The sequence below is a fragment of the Pelodiscus sinensis genome, chromosome 28 (genome assembly GCF_049634645.1).
Source record: "Pelodiscus sinensis isolate JC-2024 chromosome 28, ASM4963464v1, whole genome shotgun sequence".
In the NCBI taxonomy this organism is placed as follows: Eukaryota; Metazoa; Chordata; order Testudines; family Trionychidae; genus Pelodiscus; species Pelodiscus sinensis.
In genome coordinates, this window is record NC_134738.1 from 6,944,245 (window position 1) to 6,961,558 (window position 17,314).

The 17,314-nt window shown below is 44.8% G+C and overlaps 1 long non-coding RNA gene across 1 annotated transcript in view; it reads left to right on the plus strand.

Annotated features, from left to right (window-relative positions):
- The first annotated feature begins 1,225 nt into the window (after window positions 1–1,225).
- The window catches only part of LOC112544289 (uncharacterized), a 45,608-nt gene continuing 29,519 nt past the window's right edge, over window positions 1,226–17,314 (plus strand). Inside the window, exon 1 of the long non-coding RNA XR_003087622.2 lies at window positions 1,226–1,387. This is a non-coding gene — a long non-coding RNA (uncharacterized LOC112544289). The remainder of the gene's footprint in view (window positions 1,388–17,314) is intronic.

Genomic DNA, 17,314 nt, shown 5'->3' on the forward strand with positions numbered 1-17,314 from the left:
CCACTCAGTCTGGTCTGTAGGGTTTTCAGCTTTCTAATGGCACAAAACCAAACTCCTTTGTCTCCTCCTTCCATCTCCCCTTCCCCCTGACTTTCACCAGGCTGGGGTGGGGGTTGGGGTGCAGGGAGGGGTATGGGCTTCAACTGCAGGTCTAGGCTCTGGAATGGGATGGGTGTGAGAGGAAGCTCAGGGTGCAGGTATTAGGGTGCAGGGGAGCATGAGGGCTCCACTTAGCTGGGTGCAGATTCTGGGATGGGTCTGGGGATGAGGGGCCAGTCCTAGTGGGGTCCTTTCCTCTAGTGGGGTCTGGGCCACATGGTGAAGTCAGTGAGCCTGCTTCATGCTCGGTCTTTCAGCTCAGGAAATAAGAGCTCCCGTGTTTACATCCAGAGGTCCCAGGCTTGGTCCCTGTTGCTGATGTCACCTCAAGGCTGTGACATTGGTATGATTCAGTGCACAGTGGATCCCTTCAAAGTCAGTTGTATTTTCACAGAATAACATCTCTCTGTGCAGAGAGACACTACAGCTGGCACATGATGAGGACCTGAAACAATCCAAGGCTACAGCTACACTGCAAGCAAAAGTGTAATTTGCAGATTGTGTAAACATACCAGCCAGTCCCTAAACTCTCTAGTTCACTAAAAATAGCCATTTTTAGGAGGATTTGGTAGCATGGGCTAGCAATGCCCAGGAGGACCAGTGCCGTCTACAGTAAGTGGCACCACATCCTCCCCACTACATTTACTGAGTTTGCCAAATTGGGGTAGCTCAGTGGTTTGAGCATTGGCCTGTTAAACCTGCAGTTGTAAGCTCAATCCTTGAGGGAAGAGCATTTAGGGATCTGGGGCAATCTGTCAGTGATGATACTTGGTCTTGCTGTGAAGGCAGGGGACTGGACTTAATGACTGACTTTTTAGGGTCCCTTCCAGTTATATGAGAGAGGTATATCAACATATATGAAGCTAGTGCAGGCACATCTGCAAATTATGGTACCTTTTGTACTGTAGGTTTACCCTGGGATTTTAATTTGGATTCAGTATAAGGGAGTTTCATTGTTTTTTTTTAAACTACATTTTAGCTGTTTTGTGTGTAAGCAGGGGCTGAACTACTGCTTGTTATCAGCCAGCTAAGAGGAGAGAGCTGCCCTGGGTGTGGGTGTGCTCACTCCAATTGTTTAGCTCTGCAAGATAATTAACTGTTAACTGTTGATATGTAAATACAGCTCATGCCAGGAGGGGGCAGGCGACCAGCAGAGCGGCCAGTGGGAACAACCGGTGAGCGGCCGGTAGGAGCGGACCGAGACAGCTGGTGGAGTGTCGTGGAGTGGCTCACCTTAAAGACTGCAGCAGAACCCTACGGAGAGGTGGGGACGTCAGCCTCGGACCACGTAAGTTGCCCCTATCAATCCTCCCGCCCCCTTTCCGCCCAGGTTGGGAGGTAAAACCCTGCAGGTGAACTTTTAGACTCTGGGTGGCACTGACCAGGGACAGAGACTTTTGGGGTGTCGGACTTTGGGACTTCGGGTGATTCTTGGCTGGGGGGGGCCTTAGCTCGTGGTTTGGGCTATGAACTTTGTTTGTGGTATTTTCCTAAATTAATGCCGTATGACCTCTCTCTGTTTCATTAAATGTTTCTTTCCTACACTCAGACTCTGTGCTTGCGAGTGAGGAAGCATTGCCTCTCAGAGGCGCCTAGGGGTGTGTGAATTTCCCAGGTTACTGGACGGGGGCTCGAGTCGGTTCTGTGTGAAATATTGAACCTGGCCCTGGTTGCTGCCGGGCCTACCTGGCAGAAAGGTTACATGTGGAATCCCAGAGCCGTCACCCATGTTGTTACACCAGTTGATTCTATTGATATTATTCTGGATTTACACCCGTGCCCATGAAAACAGACAAAGGGCTTTGATCTTTCCACTCAAGACTGCTTATGTGCAGGTTTTGTGTTGCAGCAGATGATTGAAATATCCACTGCAAGAATACGGCTTTGCTCTCTGAACTGCAGCCCATTTAAGCAGCTTTAATGGTACCTGCTTTTGACGCAAGGGTCAAATCAAGGTCTTGGGAAACTCTCGTTGAAACAGCAAACTTCAGACTGGGTTATTGCAGTGCACTCTAACCTTGGAGAACACAGAAAGCTGTGTTCCAGCTTGCTCAGGAGAGTTAGCAGATTTATTAAGGCTTGACCCAAAGCCCATTTAAGTCAGTGTAAATATTCCTATGGAGGGGGGTGGCTGCATTGCCAAATAATGGTCTTGGAGCTTGGCAGGATCTTGGAAGGCTGGGGTCTGTTCCAAGCTCTGCCACTGACTCATTATGCCACCTTGGGCAAGTCACCTCACTTTTATTGCTCCAGTTTCTTCCTCTTTTGTCTGTTTTGTATATTTAAATTGAAAGGCCTTCAGAGCAAGGTCTCCCTCTACTTGTGTTTGTACAGAACCAACGCCATTCTCTCTGGGGTCTTTAGCTTCCTATAGTAATATAAGAAGTAAGACAGGGCTTTGGCTCATGTTCAAATACATCATTGCACCAAAGAGTGCAAATCATGGCGTTCATATTGCTCGTATCAGCCTGCTCCAGCATTTCCAGGTCTAGCCCTTATGCCTTGTGTGATTGTAAGTCTGTTGGTGATAATCTCTCTCGCATGCTCGCCAAACAAGCGTGTGGAGCTCCCTAACAGCCCCTCATCCTGAGATCTGGGATCTGAGGCAGGATACATTCAGTGAAGTACTTTCATCTGTGAAATTTGCTTTGTAGCTCTCAAAGGTCCTCATCAAATGACCATGTGATTAGGGTGTTAACATCTTCTTGTTAACATCAGTGGACTTTAGATCATGCCCTCCTCTTCTGCAGGTCATTCATACCATATCTCATGCCTTTTAGGCAAAGAAGACCTTTATTTCCTTGCTTATTTAACTCATGGTGGATACGGACAACCCATCCTCTTAGAAGATCTTAAAACCTGTAGATCAGAGTGTGCCTTTCTCTTCCTTCATTACAATCTTTGACACTTGAATGGATTAATGTTCCATCCTTTGCACTTTTTATTCTCTCTCTGTTCTCAGAAGCATAAGATATCAAAATTTTAATACCTAATATATTCTAGGAGCTCAGGAACTGAGCTGTATTATGTTGACCTTTTTAGTATTCAGTATTTTGATTATCTGGCCATCCTTCCCCTCCTTGCAGGTTAGGGAGCTGGTGAGCAGGAGAGGAACAGGCAGAACAAAAGCAACATAATAAATGGGTCAGGGTAGTACAACAAAACTACTACTGTAATTTACAAAATATATGATGCATCCTGGTGTTTGATAGATCACTTCAGTTTCCAGTGAGAATGTTGGCGAGGCAAATAGAAACGAAGAAGGAATGGATGCCAAACAGACTGCATTGCTGGAGGGAACTTGGAGAAGGGCACTGAAGTTGATGAAGGGGATGGAGAGCTTGACTTACAAGGGGCAAGATTAGAAGCACTAAATATGAATAGCTTGGTTAAATGAGGATTAAACTGAGGGGTATAATCATTGTCAGCGTGTACTTGAACAGAACAAGCACCAAGGAGGGAAAAGGGTTATTTAGTGTGCTCCAAGGAGATGTAACTAGGAGTAATGAGATGAAACAGGACAAAGGAAAAATCAAGAGGAAAAAGTCTGTGCAGAGCGCTGTGATTTAGATTGTGGGGTGGATTATGTATCCATACAAATGAGTAACAAAGGAGTAAGAAGAGTCCCCTGAACCTCGGTGTAGGCTTCTGCACCTGGAATCCTGAAGAGCAGGAGCAAGTGCAGGCTACAAGCCTGCTTATTCCCTTTCTGGAGCTGGTGAGCAGGAACCAGGAAGAGACTTCTTGGCCAGCATAGTATGGTAAAGGCTAGCCATACATTTTTCACTAGGTGGCTGGTGAAGCACTGGGATGGGTTACCTGGGGAGATTGTAGAAACTCCATCCTTAGAGAGTTTGAAGTCTAAGCTTGACAAAGCCCTGGATGGGATAATTTAGTTGGGATTGGTCCTGGTTTTCGCAAGGGGTTGAACTTGGTGACCTCCTCAGGACTCTTCCAACCATATGATTCTGAGACTCTAAATTACTCCTCTTCTGTAGAGCAAGGAGTTTCCCCTCGGGAGGTAGCGGACATCACTTAGGAAACATAATGACATGTCTGTGCCACTGGAGATTCTATGCTGAGCTGATCCAGGCCAGCTAAGCCAGCATTTGCATCTCTTTCTATGGCTTAGGCCAATACCATTATCTTGTTCTTCCTAGAGATTTTGATGCCCTCCTCCAAGTAAGCTTCTGCTCTGACAACTGCTCTCAATTTCCCTTCCTTTACTGTAACCTTACATTTTCCCCATTTGGCCTACCTTGTTTCTTCCTGACCAACAGTTGTATGATTCACAGATAGTTTTAGACTAACTTTTCTGCCTGATGGAACATGAATCTTCGATCAGTCAGGAGTTTTGGACTCTGATTGAAAGATCAACTCCTCTGTATTAAGTGGAGTCCAGACCAACTGCTAAATAGCAAGTTGGGTAAGGATTATCTTGAGTATTACAGAGTGCATTTCAGCACTTGTAGATATAAGTCGTGTATCTGGGGGACATTTCTGTGATAGACACACGCACACAACTGCTGTAAAATACTTGTGTGTGATGATGTTGTTATCTGGAGAGTAGGTGGGAGTTGGATTTGTTGGTGGTGTATGATATTTAATTGAAATATTGGTGGACAGAAATGTAATGAACTGCCTCGATAGATGTTCCTTTCTACTTCCGTGCATGTCAATATCCTAGGCCTTATTTTGAACTGCAACTAATTTTACACAACTGGAGCGCATCTGACTCATGAATGCTTGGATTATATATTGGTGTAAAGGAGAGCTGATTCTAGCCAAAAGAGTCAAACGCTAATTCAACCAGTGTTCACTTTTGGTGCTGAAGATATTGTCCTGACGGGTGAAAGTGTGGCTCCCATTGATTTTACGTATACCATTGATAGCTGCCTCCTGCTCTCTCTGGGGTGTCCCCAGATCATGATTCAAAAGCTTTTTCAATTTTGCTCTTTGAAGAAAGTCTTAAATCGTTTTGTAAGAGCTCCAGGATGCTCTAGGCCAGAACCCCATCTGATATAAACTAGCCCCATTGACGAAGAGTAACGGTAGTTCGAACTAGGAAGCCTAGTTCAAACTACCTAGTTCGTGCCGCGTGTAGCCGCGCGGCACGGGGTTCGAACCAGCGGGGATTTAAAAATGGCGGCGCCCCGCTTATGCAAATGAAGCCCGGGAAATTCAAATCCCGGGCTTCATTTGCAATTGCAGTATGCCTACATTACCCTCCTATTTCGAAATAGGAGGGTAGTGTAGACATACCCTGAGTTAGGGCTGGTAGAACATACAGGCTGTGTCTAGACTGGCAAGATTTTGCGCAAAAGCGGCCGCCTGTCTACACTGGCCGCGAGTATTTGCACAAGAACGCTGACTTTGTACTGTACAAAATCAGTGGTTCTTGCGCAAATACTCTGACGCACCCGCTCAGGGATAAGCCCTCTTGCGCAAGTATTCTTGCACAAGAGTTCCAGTGTAGACAGCCAAGTTAATTTCTTGCGCAAGAAAGCCCGATGGCTAAAATGGCCATCGGAGCTTTCTTGCACAAGAGAGCGTCTACGCTGGCACGGATGCTTTTGTGCAAAAGCGACTGCTTTTGCGCAACACACATGCCAGTATAGACGCTCTCTTGCGCAAATACTTTTAACGGAAAATCTTTTCCGTTAAAAGTATTTGCGCAAAATCTTGCCAGTCTAGACAGAGACACAACCTCAGTGGATGTCAATCGGAAGAGATCCAAGCTAGTCAATGCTAGGCACTGCTAGTTTGCACCAGAGGAGGATCATTATTTTTAAAAGCGGGTTTTACTTTTCTTACACTCTACTGATCAAAATGATCTGGCACAACAGAAGAGCTTAAAGGCATCTCTGCACATCCCTCTTTTAAAGATCATCTTTATCTTTCCTTTTGCCTCTAGTTAACTCTTGACTGTTTTTCACAAAAGGAAGGATATTTTCTGTTACCTGCAGTGTAATATTTGCAAGCACTAAAACATAAACAGCTCCTTTAATTGTCATTTTTTGCTTGTTTGCTATATATGTGGTTTTTTTCTTGGCAGTAAGTTTTTTTTTTTTTTTTTTTATCGCTATGAATTCAGCCCAGTATATTTGTACCAACATTCTTTTGATCTGGTAAAAACATAGCGGCTACGTCTAGACTGGCATGATTTTCTGCAAATGCTTTTCACGGAAAAGTTTTTCAGTGAAAAGCATTTGCGGAAAAGAGTGTCTAGATTGGCACAGACGCTTTTCTGCAAAAGCACTTTTTGCGGAAAAGCGTCCGTGCCAATCTAGACACGGTTTTGCGCAAGAAAGCCCCGATCGCCATTTTCGCCATCGGGGCGTTTTTGCGCAAAACAATACTGTGTTGTCTACACTGGCCCTCTTGCGCAAAAGCATTTGCACAAGAGGGTTTTTGCCCGAACGGGAGCAGCATAGCATTTCCGCAAAAACACTGACAATCTTACATGAGATCGTCAGTGTTCTTGCGGAAATTCAAGCGGCCAGTGTAGACAGCTGGCAAGTTTTTCTGCAAAAGCAGCTGCTTTTGCGGAAAAACTTGCCAGTCTAGATGCAGCCAGTAAGTAAGCAAGTTAGTGTGGAGCTGAGTGGATAGTGCTATAATTATCCATACAAGGCCTGCAAGGAAAATGATCTGCTTTGCAAAATATACTCCATCTACCTAAGGGCTGTAGCATTTTTACAGCTGGTACCCTGTAGGACTGTGTTGGAGGGATGGGGGAAGCCATGCACGACAAACCAAAATAAGATTGTGCACTTCAGAATCAACACAGTGTGTCTTTAGCTCATATGGGTACCACTGGGTGCAATTATCTTTCTTAGGTGTTTAAAAAAAAAGGTGGACCTGGTCATCACTAGTAGAACCCTGCATTTCCATGGATATCTGCAGATCATTTTTGCAGATGTTGATGACGAGGTGGCTACCAATTTTGCATCTGCACATGTTCTCATTACTTCTTATTTCTGAGAAAAAGTCAGCACCCTACGAGAAGTGAGGATGCCAGCTGTGGGGTAGGAGTCAAGGCCAGAAGCCCCAATCAGCACCAGTGTTCCCTGTAAGCTGTGTGCTTGTGTGGCCGCTCAGGAGAGTCAAATGCCACCGAGCTGATTAGCAGAGCACACACCACTAGCTTTTTTGTTTTTACTGGTGGTGCACATTCATATGTGTCTTGGTGCACATCAGAATTATTCCACATGTGGATGGGAAAAAATTCCACACATGAATGGAAAAGGTTAGAAGGAAGATTGGGCAGCACTGGTGTCGTACCAAAAAAGTCAAGCTGGAGTTGATTATAAGCTGTGCGAAGTCAGAAGCCCAGTGGATCTGCGAAGGTGGGGTTAGTGGAACAGAGCCAGAGTGAGCACAAGAGTTCAGGGGCTCGACAAAGGAACCCAGTATAAGGACAGATACCAGGAAACAGAGCAGGGTTTGGCCGTAGCAATAAGTCACCATCCCTTTAGTTGCACAAACAACCTCCAGTGTTTACGTAGCCTACCTGAGCTAATCAGAACTCTGTGGCTGGGGCAACCAAAGAAGCTCTTGTTCTTCCATTTTACCAGAGGGCTATGTCTACACTGGCATGATTTTCCGGAAATGCTTTTAACTGAAAAGTTTTCTGTTAAAAGCATTTTCGGAAAAGAGCATCTAGATTGGCACGGACGCTTTTCCACAAAAGCACTTTTTGCGGAAAAGCGTCCGTGCCAATCCAGACGCTCTTTTGCGCAAAAAAGCCCCGATCTCCATTTTAGCCATCGGGGCTTTTTTGCGCAAAACAGTCCTGTGCCGTCTACACTGGCCCTCTTGCGCAAATGATTTGCACAAGAGGGCTTTTGCCCGAACGGGAGCAGCACAGTATTTCCGCAAGAACACTGACAATCTTACATGAGATCGTCAGTGTTCTTGCGAAAATTCAAGCGGCCAGTGTCGACAGCTGGCAAGGTTTTCCGCAAAAGCAAGTGCTTTTGCGGAAAAACGTGCCATTCTAGACACAGCCGACCTGTCTAATGGTGGTATGGACCCCAAAGCCTCCCATCATTTAGCAGAGGTGGGTTCCTGACTCCTTGCAGGTCCTGGTAATTCATGAGGAGGCTTTTGTCTGTCAAAATGAGTGTTGAGCCAGTATCCTGGTGTGGTGCTGTAGAGTAGATGGTGTCTTCCTTTGGATGATCCATGGAATTCTTGTCTTTGCCACTTATGGAGAATCAAGATCAAGTTTCACATTTTGAAAGAGTTCACATGCGGAGTGTCAACCCCAGAGCTCTGCCCACATTCCAGTTATGCCAAAGCAGTTCCTCCTCATCCACCCCAGACTAATTTCTCTTCCTTTCCTATGAACATCACCATGCAAATGACCATCTGCTAGTGTTGCATTAAATGACTTGATAAGCGTCCATCCTGAGTTACTGTACTGTGAGTGGTTCAATACCTGACTAATTTCCACCCCAAAGAGAGCTGGAGAAGTGATTCTAAGAGCTTTTGTGTCCCTTGTTTACCTTTTGATTAAGATCTACAGTAGAATTAGTTTGATACCTGTCTTCTGTTCAGAGAATGCATATTGTACTTGCTGAGGAAGAAATGGGGATGAAATACCATTTCCTCCTCTCTATTTCTTGCTCTTAGTCTAGCACCCAGATTTGCACATTCTTTGCAATTTCCCAGGTGTAGTAACTTCTACCATGGAATGATTTAGACTACTTTTGGTACTAAGTGCTCTGCCTCTTAAGAGCTTGCAAGAAGGTCCTATAAATTGCCCCCAAATTGTCAATTTGTTCCATAAACTTGTCTCTTACAAATAAATATTAACAACGATGTTCCCTGAATACAGATACTGTTGTTCCTTTCTCTGTGCTATTGCTGTGGCATAAAACAATTTGGGCTCAAGGATTTAAGCTCGAACACAAGGAAATTTATGTTTAAATACATTACATACCCACCACAAATGCTTCTTGCTATTCGTCTTCACCAGGAAAATATGCTGTTGTGTTTGCATTAGATACATACTGGTGTATTAATTTGGAGTGATGCATCTCTTGAAACAAATAATGAATCAAAGTCTGTTGAGAGCACTACCCATTCAGTTTAGAAAGGAACACGTTTATCAGCATTTTTGCAAGAACACTGCATTTCCATTACAGGACACTTTCACTGTAATTTGTCAGCTTACTCAACAGCATATAGTATATAAAACAATAAAAGACGAGTATATACTCTCTCTTCCTAGGCAACGGAGATTTGCTGCAGAATAAAGATAATCTGAGTTTTCTTTCATTGCCTTCATTTATGACAACTTCTCTGGTTCCTTTAAAATGTAACCTAGTGTCAGTAATGTACAATAAGGTATATTATATAGTTAGTGTGCAATTTGAACTAAAAATTAACTTTGCAAAGTCTGTGAATTGAACTGCTGTTTGCCTCACTGAGTAATGTCTTTGATATTTGCAATTTATTTCTCAATCCCTTTTTCCACTTTAATTTTCACTCTGCAAAACAGTGTGATTGTCTCCCTCTTAGGTGCACTGAACTGATTGTTTAGAAGAGTCACTCCCACCAAGCCCCAGGTGCTGTGATTATGCAAGATGAAATGGGGAATAAGAGAACTGAAGCAGCTGGTACTTTTACCTATTAAAGCTCTTGGTCTGTTCACCAAGTACAATCTTTACTCTAATGAAAGGCTGATAATAGCCACCTTCATGCCATTGTCACACCTAACTTGGGATTTTCTTCCTATTCAGCATCTATAATGGACCTTGTATTTAAAAATTCAGTTTATTTAATGTTTTTGACATCCACTAATGTTACTTTTATTCCTTGCTTCTCCCCCGCACTCCCTTTTGGGATTGCGTACAGACACACTATTAAGAAACTGGGAGGGAAGGAGTTAAACCTCTTCTTTAGAATCATAGGCTGCGTGTACACTGGCATGATTTTGTGCAAAAACTCTTCCAGAAGAGAGCATCCACACTGGTGCCTTTGCGCAAGAGATGTGCTTTTGCACAAGAGCATCCATGCCAGTGTAGATGTTCTCTTGTGCAAGAAAGCTCTGATGGCCATTTTAATCATAGGGCTTTCTTGCGCAAGAAATTCATGTTGCCTGTCTACACTGGCCTCTCGTGCAAGAACAGTTGCGCAAGAGGGCTTATTCCTGAGCGGGAGCATCATAGTTCTTGCTCAAGAAGCCCTGATTTCATACACTAGAACGTCAGTGTTCTTGCACAAGAACTCGCGGCCAGTGTAAACAGGCAGCAGGTTTGGCGCAAAAGCGGGTGCTTTTGTGCAAAATCGCACCAATGTAGACACAGCCATAGAGTTGAATAGACCTCAGAAGTTCATGGTATCCAACCCCCTACTAAAAGCAAGACCAATCCCAACTAAATCATCCCAGCCAGGGCTTTGTCAAGCTGGGACTTAAAAACCTCTAGGGATGGAGATTCCAGCACCTCGCTAGGTAACCCATTCCTGTGCTTTCACTACCCTCCTCGTGAAATAGTTTTTCCTAATATCCAGCCAAGACCTTCCCCACTGCAACGTGAGACAATTGCTCATTTGGTCAGCTGTCACCACTGAGAGCACCCTAGCCTCTTTGGAAGCCCACTTCAGGTAGTTGAAGGCTGCTATTAAATCTCCTCCCACTTTTTTCTTCAGTAAACTAAACAAGCCCAAATCCCTCAGCCTCTCCTTATAAGTCACATGCTCCAGTCTCCTAAACATTTTTGTTGTCCTCTGCTGGACTCTGTTCAATTCACCCACAACTTTTCTATAATGGGGGACCCAGAATTGGAGGCAATACTTCAGATGAGGCCTCATTAGTGCCAAATAAAGGGGAATAATTTCCCTAGATCTGCTGGGAATGCTCCTTTTCATGCACCCTAATATGCTGTTAGCCTTCTTGACTGTTGACTCATATCCAACTTCTTATTCATTGTAATCTCCAGGTCCTTTTCTGCAGAACTGTTGCTTAGCCAGTTGGTCCCCAACCTGTAGCAAGGCTTGGGATTCTTCCATGCAGGACTCTGCACTTGTCCTTGTTGAATCTCATCAGATTTCTTTTGACACAAACCTCCAGTTTGTCTAGGTCACTCTGGACCTCATCCCTGCCCTCCAACATATCTACTTCTCCCCCTGGCTTAGTGTCATCCGCGAACTTGCTGAGGCTGCAATCCATCCCCTCATCCAGGTCATTAAAAAGATGTTGAACAAAACCAGCCCTAGAACTGACCCTTGAGGCACTCTGCTTGATATGGACTGTCAACCAAACATCGGGCCATTGATCACTACCCGTTGAGCCCAATGATCTCAATGAGATCCACCTTACAGTCCATTTATCCAATCCATACTTCCTTTACTTGCTGGCAAGAATACCGTGGGAGTCCATATTAAAAGCCTTGCTAAAATCCAGGTTTATCATGTCCACTGCCTTCTCCATATCCACAGAGCCAGAAGGCAACCAGGTTGGTCAGGCATTATTTGCCCTTGGTGAATACGTGTTGGCTATTCCTGATCACTTTCCTCTCTTCCAAATGGATTTTTTGAGGATCCCCACCATGATTTTTCTAGGGACTAAGGTGGCAGTAATGGCCATAGCAGTGCTCAATGAGTGCTGTGTAGCAAAGTCGAGCCAGCTCTGGACAATTAATGAAAAAGGACGATGTGTTTGGAGTTAGGGTTTGAATCTGACATTTTGTGATCACTGAGGAAAGTGATATATGGGAATAAATCCGGAGCAAAGAGAAGTCCTCAGGTTTTTTCCTCTGAGAATGTTTTACCAAGGACAAGGTGAGGCACAATTTATACCTTTGTTTTTGGGAGTCTGGATGAAGGAAGCCTGCTTATATTTATGTTTGAGGCATAACAGGCAGGCCATTTTTAATGTAAGAAGATAAATCACACCACCCCAGCATCCAAACTCAGATGTACAGATCCACTACAGACCTGACTGGCTTGTCACATGCTCATTCTGGGCCTTAACCGTAGTATTTCATCTGCTAACCTCACATTCTTCACTCTGCCTCTCTTACCGGTTCATTGTGTTCTCCAGTGCACCGAATGCCTGCTTGAAGCAACTGGGGTCCTGTCTCTGTCTTCAAAGCTCACTCACTTTTCCGGATGCTTGAGAGGTGCCTGTAGTTCTTGTGGTGTTAGCACAAAAAGGAACAAACAGAATGTTGAAGAGTGAGGGCTCCTGGGACGAGGGAGCAATGTCTAAGGGCTTTTGCCCTGTGGGAAAGGGAGTGTGTCAGGGCAGATGCTTGATGCTGGTTGTGTGTCTCTTGTGGCTCTTCCACTGCTGAAGATTATGGTATGTGGCTCAGAGGTTCAATAAGCCTTTTTTTTCTACTACAGTTAGAAAAGCAGCTACCTCTTACAGTGGTTGCTTTTGTTTGTGTTTCTCAAGTGTTGGGGTTTTCTTGATACCTACTGGGCTTTGGTCTTCATTTGTTAGCTCCTATTCACAGTGGCCTTAGCTAGATTGTCTAGTTGAAAGCCACAATGTTCCACTCTGTTAGGGCCTGGCTTTTATTATTACTTGCTTGTGGCCTCTGTGGTGTACAAGATGCTTTCCAGACATGAAAAGAAGGTACAGACTAGGGATGTAAAAGGTTAACCGGTAAGTCTTCCCTGGTAAGGGTGAGGTTTACTGGTTCTAGCTAACAGGTAGCGACTGGAGCAGCTCCCCACCTACACTGGGCAGGGGGGCTCCTCCAGCCCTGTGGGGCCCACCACGGGCGGGGACTGCTCTTGTCCAGCCCCCCTGCATCAGGTTACATGATGTGGCTCCTTGTCGGCCTTGCTCCTGGGGAGGTGACTGCTGGTTCCACTCCCAGAGAAGCGTCAGCAAAGCTTTATACTGCAGAGCCCGCAGCATATGTAACCGGTAAGATTTTTAGCGGTTGTACAGTTACCTTTTTAAACCATTTTTTGCATCCCTAATACAGACAAAGGTCAGTAATGGGGAACACACAATAAGATTGATTTATACAAATCATGAAGATTCACTTCTAGCAGCATGACCAATTTACAGAAGTGCTAAATATCAGATTGCCAATTGTGTGTGTGCAAACTTTGCTCTTGTGTAACCTGGGTAACAAGGTATGGAGAATGTGCGGAAACACTTAGCTGAATTTATCAGGGTCTGTTTCTTAATTAACTCTAGTTTTCAAAAATTAGAAATCCTGTGGCAGCTGAAAGACTATCATTGATTTGGGCATAAGCTTTTGTGGGTGAAAACCAAACTATTTTTAACAACCTTGTTTTATAAAGAAAATTCACTTCAAACTACAGTGGGTGAAAGATGCTACATTAAGAGGAACCAGTCAATAGTGAGATGTCTTCTTTTAGCGCAACACCTGCAACAGCAGGCCATGCATGAAATCTGATCTTAGTAATATTCTTCAGCTCAGTGAGAGCTAAATGCTTTGCCCTTAGCTATGGTTTTACTTCATTTCTAAATGGTGGGAGTGATAGAATCCGAAGACAGGTATGTATTATAGGTTTTAATGCTGCAATTAATAGCAACCTGATTCAAACTGACTTGTGCGTACTGTGTGCAAAACTTGGGAATTCTACCCTTTCTTAACAGTTCCATTTTGACTTGAATAGTTAGACAAACTTAGGATGTTATGGCTTGTTCTATTTAGAAGGAGAAATTGAAAGTAGAGACGGGGATTTTCTTCGATGCAGTTTACAAAGATTATACACAAAGTTTTGTTTCCCTGAACATAGTAGGAGTTCTTTGTTTCGGTCTTCACTGAGAAGTCTGGAGGTGTGCCTAACATAGTGAATACAAGCAGAGAGGGGGTAAGTTTAGAAGACAGGATACACAAAGAACAAGTTAAAAATCACTTAGGAAAGTTAGATGTCAGCAAGTCACCAGGTCCTGATGAAATGCATCCCAGGATACTCAAGGAGCTGATAGAGGAGGTATCTGAGCCTTTAGCTATGATCTTTGAAAAATCATGGAAGACAGGGGAGATACCAGAAGACTGGAAAAGGGCAAATATTGTGCCCATCTATAAAAAGGGGAATAAGAACAACCCAGGAAACTACAGACCGGTCAGTTTAACGTCTGTCCCAGGGAAGATAATGGAGCAGGTAATTAAGGAAATCATATGCAAACACTTGGAAGGTAATAAAGTGATAGGCAATAGCCAGCATGGGTTTGTGAAGAACAAGTCATGCCAAACTAATCTGATAGCTTTCTTTGATAGGATAACGAGCCTTGTGGATAAGGGAAAAGCGGTGGATGTCATATACCTAGACTTTAGTAAGGCATTTGATAAGGTCTCGCATGATATTCTTATTGATAAACTAGGCAAATATAACTTAGATAGAGCCACGATAAGGTGGGTGCATAATTGGCTGGATAACTGTAGTCAGAGAGTTGTTGTTAATGGTGCTAAATCCTGCTGGAAAGGGATAACAAGTGGAGTTCCTCAAGGGTCTGTTTTGGGACCCGTACTGTTCAATATCTTCATCAATGATGTAGATATTGGGATAGAGAGTACGCTTATTAAGTTTGCAGATGATACCAAACTGGGTGGGGTTGCAACTTCTTTGGAGGATAGGGACTTATTTCAAAATGATCTTAGCAAGTTAGAGAAATGGTCAGAGGTAAACAGGATGAAGTTTAATAAAGAGAAATGCAAAGCGCTCCACTTAGGAAGGAACAATCAGTTCCATACATACAAGATGGGAAGCGACTGTCTAGGAAGGAGCATGGCGGAAAGGGATCTAGGGGTCATAGTGGACCACAAGTTGAATCTGAGTCAACAGTGTGATGCTGTTGCAAAAAAAGCAAATATGATTCTAGGTTGTATCAACAGGTGTGTTGTAAGCAAAACTCGTGAAGTCATTCTGCCGCTCTACTCTGCACTAGTTAGGCCTCAGCTGGAGTACTGTGTCCAGTTCTGGGCGCCACATTTCAAGAAAGATGTGGAGAAATTGGAAAGGGTACAGAGAAGAGCGACAAGAATGATTAAAGGTCTAGAGAACATGACCTATGAAGCCAGGCTTCATGGACTGGGCTTGTTTAGTTTGGAAAAAAGAAGATTAAGGGGGGACATGATAGCGATTTTCAAATATCTAAAAGGGTGTCACAAGGAGGAAGGAGAAAATGTGTTCCTCTTGGTTTCTGAGGACAGGACAAGGAGTAATGGGCTTAAAGTGCAGCAGGGGAGGTTTAGATTGGACATTAGGAAAAAATTCCTAACTGTCAGGGTGGTCAAATATTGGAATAAATTGCCAAGGGAGGTGGTGGAATCTCCCTCTCTGGAGATATTTAAGAACAGGTTAGATAGACATCTGTCAGGGATGGTGTAGACGGAGCTTGGTCCTGCCTTGAGGGCAGGGGGCTGGACTCGATGACCTCTCGAGGTCCCTTCCAGTCCTATGATTCTATGATTCAAGCAGCAGGAGGGAATTTCTTTGCTTGCTCTTCCAAACCTGTCTTTCCAGCCAGCACTCTGTGCCCCAAAGCACTGTTCTGTGTGCTTGGCTTTCTTTGTTTTCATCTCTATCCATGACCCCATCTGCATACTTCAAGTTCTTGAGTGTCCTGTAATGGGCGTGTCTCAGACTGGAGACATTAGCTGATGTTTCAGGTGGAGGACCCTTGTTTTGAGCGGTCTGATGACAACGGCTTCTTAACCTTTTATTCAGCATCAATGTAATGCCTGACCCAGTATATCAAGATTAAACATAGAATGATAGAGGACTAGAACTAGAAGGTCATCAAATCCATTCCCCTGCCCTCATGGCAGAACCAAACACCATCTAGACCATCTCTGACAGGTGTTTGCCTAACTTGCACTTAAAAATCTTCAATGATGGAGATTCCACAACTCCCTTAGGCAAATTATTCCAGTGCTTAACAGCCCCAACAGAATTTTTTTCCCTAATGTTCAACCTAAACCTCCCTTGCTGCAATTCAGGTTCATTGTTTCTTGTCTTATCCTCAGAGGTTAAGGAGAATGATTTGTCCCCTCTTTCCTGTAATAAACTTGTAGGTACTTGAAAGCTGCTATCATCTATACTCTCAGTCATTTCTTTTCCAGACTAAACAATCCCAGTTCTTTCAGTCTTCCCTCATTGATCATGATTTCAAGACCTTTAATTATTTTTGTTGCTTCTCTCTGGACCTTCTCCAATTTGTCCACCTCTTTCCTGAAATATGGCTCCCATAACTGGACACAATATTTCATTCGAGGCCTAATCAGTGCAGCGGAACAGAAGACTAACTTCTCATGTCTTCCTTACAACACTCCTGTTAATAGATCCTAGCATGATGTTTGATTTTTTTTTTTTTTTTTTTTTTTTTGTAACAGTTTCGTGCTGGAGCTGGTACATTCTTCCCCCACTGTGGCTTTTGGGTTGGGGACGTGCAGATACCACTGAGCATCATGGGGGATGCAGCCTACTCCCTCATGCCGTGGCTCATGAAGCTGTATACCGGCCACCTGGGCCCCAGCAGGGACCGATTCAATGCCCGCTTGGGCAGGGCCTGCATGCAGGTGGAATGGACCTTCAGCCACTTTTAGGCGAAGTTCAGGTGCCTCCTGACCCGCTTCGATGTGGGGGAGCACAGCATCCCCCAGATGGTCTCTGTGTGTTGTGTTCTCCACAACATTGTGGAGAGCAAGGGGGAGGCCTTCCTACCTCTGCTTATGTCTCCTTGAGGGTTCTGAGTTTCTGTTCTATTTTACATCCTGCTTCCAGCTGTGACTGGTGGTGGGAGGGCGTCCCCCTGGGGGTCTGGCATGTGTGTGGCTGCCCCAGAGCCTGTGAGCAGGAAGCTGGGGGTGCTCCAGGGCTGCCTCGTGGGGCCACATGGCACAGACTGGTGCTGCACGTGCATCCATGTGCACAGACTGCAGCACGAGGGCCAGGCCAAGAAGGCCGAGAGATAATTGCCCCCCCAGCCCCTCAACTCCCGCCTCCCCCACCCTGTGTGTGTGAAAAACCAAGAGTACTCACCTGATGATCCCTCCCTGGTCTCGGAGGATGCTGGGAGACATCCAGGCCCTGGGGTACCAGCTCCAGAGCGAGGGTGCTCATGCTGGATGGATGTCTCCTCCTTCTCCTTCAGCTTGTCGTCCTCCTCCTGTTCCTGCGTTGTGAGATCTGGGTGGGTGATGATGGTCATCTCCAGCCCCGAATCCACCACCAGGGATGGGGAAGAGGCTGCACCACTCCCCAGGAGCTT